Source organism: Canis lupus, chromosome 3 (genome assembly GCF_011100685.1).
Source record: "Canis lupus familiaris isolate Mischka breed German Shepherd chromosome 3, alternate assembly UU_Cfam_GSD_1.0, whole genome shotgun sequence".
NCBI classification, from domain to species: domain Eukaryota; kingdom Metazoa; phylum Chordata; class Mammalia; order Carnivora; family Canidae; genus Canis; species Canis lupus.
In genome coordinates this window covers 61180236-61188017 of record NC_049224.1, presented here as the reverse complement: position 1 = coordinate 61188017, position 7782 = coordinate 61180236, and the positions used below count along the sequence as shown (strand labels likewise).

The 7782-nt window shown below is 57.2% G+C and overlaps 1 long non-coding RNA gene across 1 annotated transcript; it reads left to right on the top strand.

Moving 5' to 3' along the window:
* Positions 1–3930: 3930 nt before the first annotated feature.
* Positions 3931–7704, top strand: LOC119871228. Its single transcript, XR_005357166.1, has 3 exons — positions 3931–4350; positions 6176–7055; positions 7211–7704. It is a non-coding gene; the product is annotated as an uncharacterized LOC119871228 (long non-coding RNA).
* The last annotated feature ends 78 nt before the right edge of the window (positions 7705–7782 follow it).

Sequence of the window (7782 nt, the reverse complement as noted above, 5' to 3'; positions counted from 1 at the left end):
GAGAAGTCAGCCTTGGGGCTGTCTGGGCCTCGCCTGTCTTAACTATAAAGCAAGAATCAAAATGCCTATCTTGTGGAGGTATTCATTCATTCATTCATTCATTCATTCATTCATTCATTCCCCCAAACACCTACAGGCTCTGTATTCATTTCCTCTTTGCTAGAACAAATGATCAGACACTTAGTAGCTTACAAGAACACACATTTATTATCTTGCAGTTCTGCAGGCCAGAAGCTTAAAATGGGTGGGCAGGACTGGTTCCTCAGGGAAGATCCAGTGGAGAACCCGTTTCCTGGTTCTTTTCCAGCATCTAGAGGCTTGTGGTCTCTTCCTCCAGTCCCCCACCCGCTTCTGATATCACAACTGCTCTGTGACCCACCTTGTCTCTGTCCTTCACTTAGCAGGACCCTCGTTACTACATTTAGGGATAACATGCCAGCTCACAGTCCTCAGCTGAATCCTACCCGAAGGATCTTTTTAGTGCTTCAGGTCACATGTCCCAGTTGGGGCAGTGAGGGCACAGGTGTGTGTGTATTTTGTCTATCACAGACTGGCACAGTGATTCTGAGGAGGCAGCAGGGGTTGTGGACAGCAAATCGATCAGGGTGCAATCAGCCCCGAGCTACAGAACCTCCTCACAAAGGGCTCAGACAGCAAGGCCACTTAGCATCCCCTCTGCAGGAAGCCTGACCAAGGATGGATCTCGGGTGGGTTCACTTGGAGGCTCCAGAGCAACAGCATGAAGGACCCTGGCTCCTCCCCCTCCAGTTACCATCCCTATGTCCAGCTCCTCAGGTCCCAAGAGCTGCCCGCTGTGAGCCTTGCACCCCTGCACTTGGGTGACCAAACAAGAAGAGAGGCAGCTGGCCTTCGTGTATATTTCTTGCTCATTATCAGGGAAGTGGTACTGGCTGAGACTGGCCATGTGGCCTCTCCTCCAGCCACTGGGAAAGGGAGATGGGTCCATCGTAATAGGCTCAGCGGCATCAGGACTCTTCCTCAGTGCCGGGAAGGTGTACCCCTTTCCTAGACACATCGCTGTTCCTCCACCAAAACGAACTGGGTGCATGGGTGTATTAGTTATCAAGGTTGTATAACAAATTACACAGATGGACCAGCTTAAAATGACACACATCTATTATTACCTTACAGTTTCTATAGGCCAGGAGTCCAGGTGCAGGCTGACTGGGTCCCCTGCTCAGTGTCCAAAGGCCAAGATGAAGGTATCGGCTGAGGCTGAGATTTCTGAGGCCCATGGTCCCCTCCAGGCTCACACAATTGTCAGTGGAACCCAGTTCCCTGAGGTCATGGTCCTTGTGTTCTGGTTGCTATTTGTCAGGGACTACTCCTGGCAACTAAAGGCCATCTTAGATCCTGTCTTTGTATCCCCTCTCATGACACTGCTTCATCTTGGAGGCCAGCAGAACCTCTCTGATACTTTCAAGGGGTTCACCTGATTAGGTCAGGCCCACCAAGGATAATCTTTAATTAATTCAGAGTCATCTTATCAGGGGCCTAACTAAGACAGTGACACTCTATCATATTCACAATCAAAACAGGGGATCACTCCAGGGCTTGGGTCATTGGGGGTCATCTGAGAATCCTGCCAACCTCAGTGGCCCAGGAAGCAGTGAGTGCTAGCTGCTGGGTACATGGCATGCCCACCCAGAAGACACTCCACTGCCTTCATTTTGGACAGACTGCTACCTCCTCATCCTCCAGTCTGGGCGGAGCCCTTACTTCTTCCAGAAAGTCTTCCCCGAGCCCCCAGACAGGCCAGAAAGCCCTCTTGGGCCCTGCTACTTGCTCCCTCCATCTTCTGGCACCTCCCAGCTGGTTACTGCCTGTGCCTCGTCCCCCATGCTGGGCCTGAGTAGCACCTTGCTCTCTGTAGCCCACAGGCACTGGCCACACTTGGCATGAAGCAGGTGCCCAGGAGATGCCTGCTGAACAGATGCTGAATTTCCAGGGGGTGACATGAGGGGCCACACCTGAAATCTGCCCCAGAGCGGGAATGGGGAGGGTCTTCTGGTGGGTGGGCAGACTGGCGGACAGGGTCACTCCAGGCCTCAAATTCTCCACCTTCCGGCCTCGGCTTGGTGGTCACTCCCAGGAGACCCCTTCCGAGGCCACCCACTATGGAAGCCAGTTATTGGGGCAGACTCAAGGCAAAAGCAAGTGGGGGCCAACAGCCTAACAGTGGGATGGAGGGGAGGGACCCTGTCCCAGGCTTGGACCCACATGCAAGACCTCTGGGCTTGACTATTCTCTCCTGCAGAATGGGACGGTCACACACGGTCCCACTACCCATGGACTGTTCAGGCCAGGCCTGGCCAGGGGGACATGCTCCCTCATGGTGGCTCCTATGAGTGCTGCCAACGGGCAGGGGCTCTGGGGGCCTGGGCAGGAGGTGGCCAGGGTGGACTCTGGATCATTAAGATTCAGAGATGCCAAGGGTCATGGTCCAGGGAACCCTGAGGGGGGCGGCTCCCGAAGCCCAGGCGGGGGCCGGTGGAGCCATGTCTTCCACCTGTTCAGGTGTGTGATGAGCAGAGGTGAGAGCAAGTGCTCCAGGCCCAGGGAGTAGCAACCGAGGCAGAAGAATGGTGGACACGGCAAGGGACCCTGCAGCAAGCAGGCCCTGAAGTAAGAGCCCCGCAGACACTGTCCCCCAGAGCTGGGACGTCAGCCCTCGGGGACGTGACTCTGTTGTTGCCATCTACAGGCTGAGCGAAAGGAAAGGCAGCTTGCTAAGGTTGCATGGGGACACCTGGTCAGCCCGACTCTAGAGGCCAGGCCTAGGAGGGTCTTGAATGCCAGGCTCAGGCATCTGGGCAGCAGCAAGCCTGGTAGGGAGGACCCTGTCAAGCCTGGAAGCAGATGGCAGAGGGGCAGGCCAGACGCAGGATGCCACGAGAGGACGGTGCGGCAGCCAGGATGCGCAGGGGACAGGAGTGAGCTTGACCTCCGGCAGGCCCTGGGCTGAGTGCGGTCCACAGCTGGTGCTGAAGAAAACACGCTGACCCACTGCTTTCATCTCTTACCCTCATTGCAAATCAAAGCCGGTCCCTGAAGCAGTTCTTTCTCTAGAAGGACTTGTGCCAGCTCTGAGAGAACTCAGCTGTGCCAAATCCATCAATGTGATCAATATTGCAATGGATTTGGTCTGCGGGTTAGTGCATGGAGAGCCAGGCCCCGGGCCAGCAGATCCAGGCCACGGTCTAAGGTCTAACAAGACAAAGCGCTTCTGGAATTCTTCAGGGAGGGGCAGGCAGAGAGGCAAGCCTCATTTTTCCCTGCTTGTCTTTAAAAATGAAATTTCAAATAAACACAGGGGGCGAAAATCCTCAGCTCGGCTGGAAGAAGGAAACAGGTCTTCTTGGTCTGGAGCCTGGGAAGCCAGGTCAGTCTCCCTCTCACTGCACCTGCTACAGAAGAGGAAGGAGCCTTGTTTCCCTGCCTCCAGGCCCTTGCCCCTCCCCACCGCTGCGGGCGCCCAGCAGAGGACCAGATGCAACACCCACTTCCAGGAGCTCACAGCCAAGTGGGGTCAGAGCTGGCACGGACCTTACAACTCTCCAGTCTAATATCCCCACCTTACAGATGGGAAGACTGAGGCCAGGAGGCTGCCAGGTAGCAAGCAAGTGATGAGCAGGAGCTCCTGTGCACATCCAGCATCAGCAACGTCCACAGAATGGAGGTAGAGAGGAACCACCAGGCGGTGGCTCAGGGGCCTGGCAGCTCCGGGGTGAGGCATCCCTATGCTCTGCCGGGCACCACCTGCGCTGAGCACACTCTAGATGTCCGGCCTGGCCAAGGAGCACGGAGGACATCGGGACCTCCATTGTATTCCTGACTCACCCTTTACCCCCAACTCCTCCACCAGCTTTGATTGAGCCCCTACAAGAGCCATAGTGGGGCCCTGCACCAGGCAGTGGGTGAGACATGGCCTGCTCTCAGGAACCCCCAGTCGAGAGGGACAGGGTCTGATGACGGCCTGCCCCTGCCGGGCGCACAGGCGACCAGCTAAGTAAGGAAGGGGCTTCTGCTCTAGCCTGGAAGATTAGGGAAGTCTGCTGGGGAATCGTGTAAACACATTTTGAAGGAAGAGAAGAGCCCTGGGGATAGACGAGGCCCAGGGCTGCCAGCCTGGAGAACAGCATGTGCCAAGGCCCAGAGTCCGCGGCAGGCAGTGACGAATGGGCTTGCAGCCTGGAGGGAGTGGGCTGAAGAGCCATCTGAACGAGCTGGGCGGAGGTGAGCAGGCTGAGGAAGCAGAGCCCAGCCGGAAACTAGGAAGAGCTACCGGCAATGGGGCGGCCGAACACATCCTCCCCACGGCCTGGGAGGGTGAGTAAGGCCTTGGGCACCTGTGCGTGTGTGTGTACATGCATGCCTATGTGGGGGGTGAGCACACACGCTTGCACGTGTGTTGATACATGTGAGTGCATGCACGTATGAGTGGCTATGTGCAGCAATGTGCACGGATACATGTATATGCACATGTGAGGCATACATAAATTTATGCACCTATATGCATATAACAAGTGTACATGATTTTATGCAGGTGTGAGGATCGGGGTCTATGAACATGTACGTGGATAGTAACTGTGTGTGCATGAATATCTGTGTGTGTAGTGTATGAAAGAACACACACAAGTATGTTCATGCCTGCCTGCCTATGGAAGCACATGCATGCATGTGTGCACATCACATGTGCACATAGATATTCATACGAAAGCCCTATATAATTTACATGGCTGCGTGTATGCACATATGTATGCAGCACGCATGGATGTGTGTCCATATGTATGTGGTTACACCAGCATATGTGTGCACAAAAATGTGTGTACATGCATGTGTGTGTACATGTACACATGGGTATGTCTGTGCAAATGAACAAGTGCATGCAGATATGTGTGTGCATGTGCACCTGAATACATGTGCACGTCTGTGTGTGTGCATGCATAGCTGCATTCAGGGAAGCAGGTCACGGAGACACACTCTCCTCCACCAGGACAGGCCACTGGTGGAACACAGAGCACTGCCCCCCAGGTGTGCACCTGGTAGGCATGCTTCCAGTTCCCTTCTCACAGCATTGGGGGCCAGGAGCCAATGTCCTACGGCTGTGTGGCCCTGGGGGGACCAACCATTCCTTCTGGGCTCCACTCACTCATCATGGGTGGGAGGAAGGGCCACCCTGCCTTGGCAGCTCCAAGAGGCTTCGCTGTTATAGGACTTTCCTTGTAAGATGTCCCACGCCCCTCCCCAGCGCCTTCCCCTGCCCCCTCCTTCAGGGCAGCCTGAAGCCTTAGAACACCCTCCCTGTCATCCCTCTGGGTCCTGCCAAGCCTGGGCTGGGCCATCAGCAACTCACGGGGACAGGCAGCCTCTTCAGGCACATGCTGTTTTGCTGGTTACAGGATAATCAGGAGCAGTTTGCCAAGCCTCATTTTCAATGTCTGGGGTAAGAGGCCTCTCTAGCTCCTTTTGGAACAGCTGCAGTCCCTGGGGCCTCCCTCCCTGCACGTAGGCAGGTCTGCGTTCATACAGCGCAGCCCCGGAGCCCAGCCAAGGCCTTCTCTGCCCCGAGGACTCTTCAGAGGACTCAGCCCTCCTCTCCCCCTCTGGGCCCTGATGCACAGGAGAGGTGCTGCTTCCTTCCTCTTCCTGGGTTGTGCCAGGGAGACGGTGCCAACGCTCCTGAGGTCAAAAGGCCAGCCAGGCGTCCCCAGGGGCCTGAGTCACTGGGCCATCCAGGCACTCCGGATGTCCCAGCCTGGCCTGGCGAGCCACTTCCTGGGCAGTGGGAAGTCCTGTCTGCTTCGGGCCCCAGGTACTGTGTCCTTCTTCCTCCAAATTCTTCGTGCTGGCCATCCTTGATTATGAACATGTGAGATGTCCAGTGCAGCCAGGACCCTGGATGTCCCAACAACCCCAGGCACCCTCCCCCACAAAGATGAGAACCCACATTGTCAGGAGGAGGCCCATGTGGCTGGCCAGCTGCTGGGGGGAGGGAGCTCCCTAAAACCTACATCTGACCCCTGCCACTTCCTTTTTTTTGGATCCTCCTCTGGCTCCCCCTGCCTCTAGGACAAAGCCCATCCCCCTACCCCAGAGGAAACAACCCATAGGGGCTTCTCACTTCCTAATAACTTGCCTCCATTCTCCAAAGGCAGCTCAGAGATCACCTCCTCCAGGAAGCATTCCTTGACAACTCCACTCCCAGCCTGAAGGATGAAGTCCAGGGCACTGACAGCATCCACTGCAGCATCACAGTGTGTGGTACCAACCATCCCAGGTGACAAAAGGCCCAGTACGGACCAGGGTGGGTGTATGCCAACCACGGAGGATGTGAATACAAGCACAATCCAGGCCTCCTTCCTGGACTAGGGGACCCTTTCCCAGGGATGGAGCCTTTCTACCTTCTCTGGGCCACATGCATCTCATATGCACTTATGGCTTTGCTCCCAAAAAGTGCACAAAAGCCCAGGACTGGCTAGGGTGGTTTGGCCCTTCTTGGGCAGTGTCACCATCCAGAAGCTGATTGCTGGCCTGGTCCTGGCCTGACCCCTCCTCCTCCGTGTAAGGGGGCTGATGAGGATGCTGGGCTCCCAGTGGGCATCTCTGCTATGACACCAGTGCTGTGCCACATAAGACCCTTTGAACCTTTCCAGAGCTCAGAGAAGACAAAAGGCAGCCCCAAAGCCACACACATTTCCAGGCTTTGCTACCGGGATGCTCTAATCCTCCCCTGTACACCTTCCTAGAACCCAGAGGCACCCCATCCCCAGGCCCCCAGCCACAGGCCCCTACCCTTCCATCTGGGGACACAGGGAAAGCTGCTGGCCTGCCTGGGTGCTTTTCTGGACTGCGGGGAGGAAAGGCCCTCCCCTCCTCCTGGCAAGAAATGTCAGGCCTGGGAACTCCAGCCTCCTCCCCAGGGTCTGTCTCCCACAGACCTCGAGCTGCCTGGAGGTGGGAACCAGCGTTCTGCACACGACGGAGCGACAGTGCACGTTTGCTTAATGAATGCAGAGGGACATAAGGCAGGGGTAAGCCGGGGGTGGGGGAGACACTCCAACGGCTTGCCCCTAAGCCCGCAGGAATAAGGCACCCACGCAAACCCGCCCATCATCCGGGAAATTCAGTCTGGGTGTTTGTCAGAGGCGGTGATTTTGAACATCCCCCCCCCCCCCCTCTTTAAAAGCAGGGGCACGGAGCATGGGAATTAAACTTCAATAATTGCCAACATGGATGCAGAGCCTGGGAGCCTGCCCAGGGCTTCCACTGGCACCGCCGTCATGATTCATGCTCCAGCAGCGCTTGGAAGTGGGCAGAGAAGGGAGCTGAGGCCGAGGGGCAGGGAGGTGGCTCTGCCCTGGAACCACCACCAGGGATCGCAGCCCGACCCGGACTCCGCAGGACCCCTGCGCACCCAGGCAGCATCGCGTCCTCCGCCAGGCAGCGAGCGGTTGGCTCTCCAATCAGGCGGCGGACCCCGAGCCGACCGGTGCTGCGCGCGAGTGTGCGCGCCCGCGTGTGCGTGCGCGTGTGCCCGGGGGAGGCTAGGAGGCTCTTGTCTTAGAAAGAGCAGGTTTCTGGAACTCACCGCCCAGGCCATCCAGCACTCAACCCCGTCCCGCAGACCGCAGTCGGCCCTGGAGGGGGCGCCCTCGCCGTGCGCGCGCGCCTCGCGCCACCGCCCTGGACTCCTCCCCGGCGCCGCGCGGGCAGGTTCGCCGAGGCGGCAGCGGGCTCCGGCTCCCGGGCCCGCTCCCC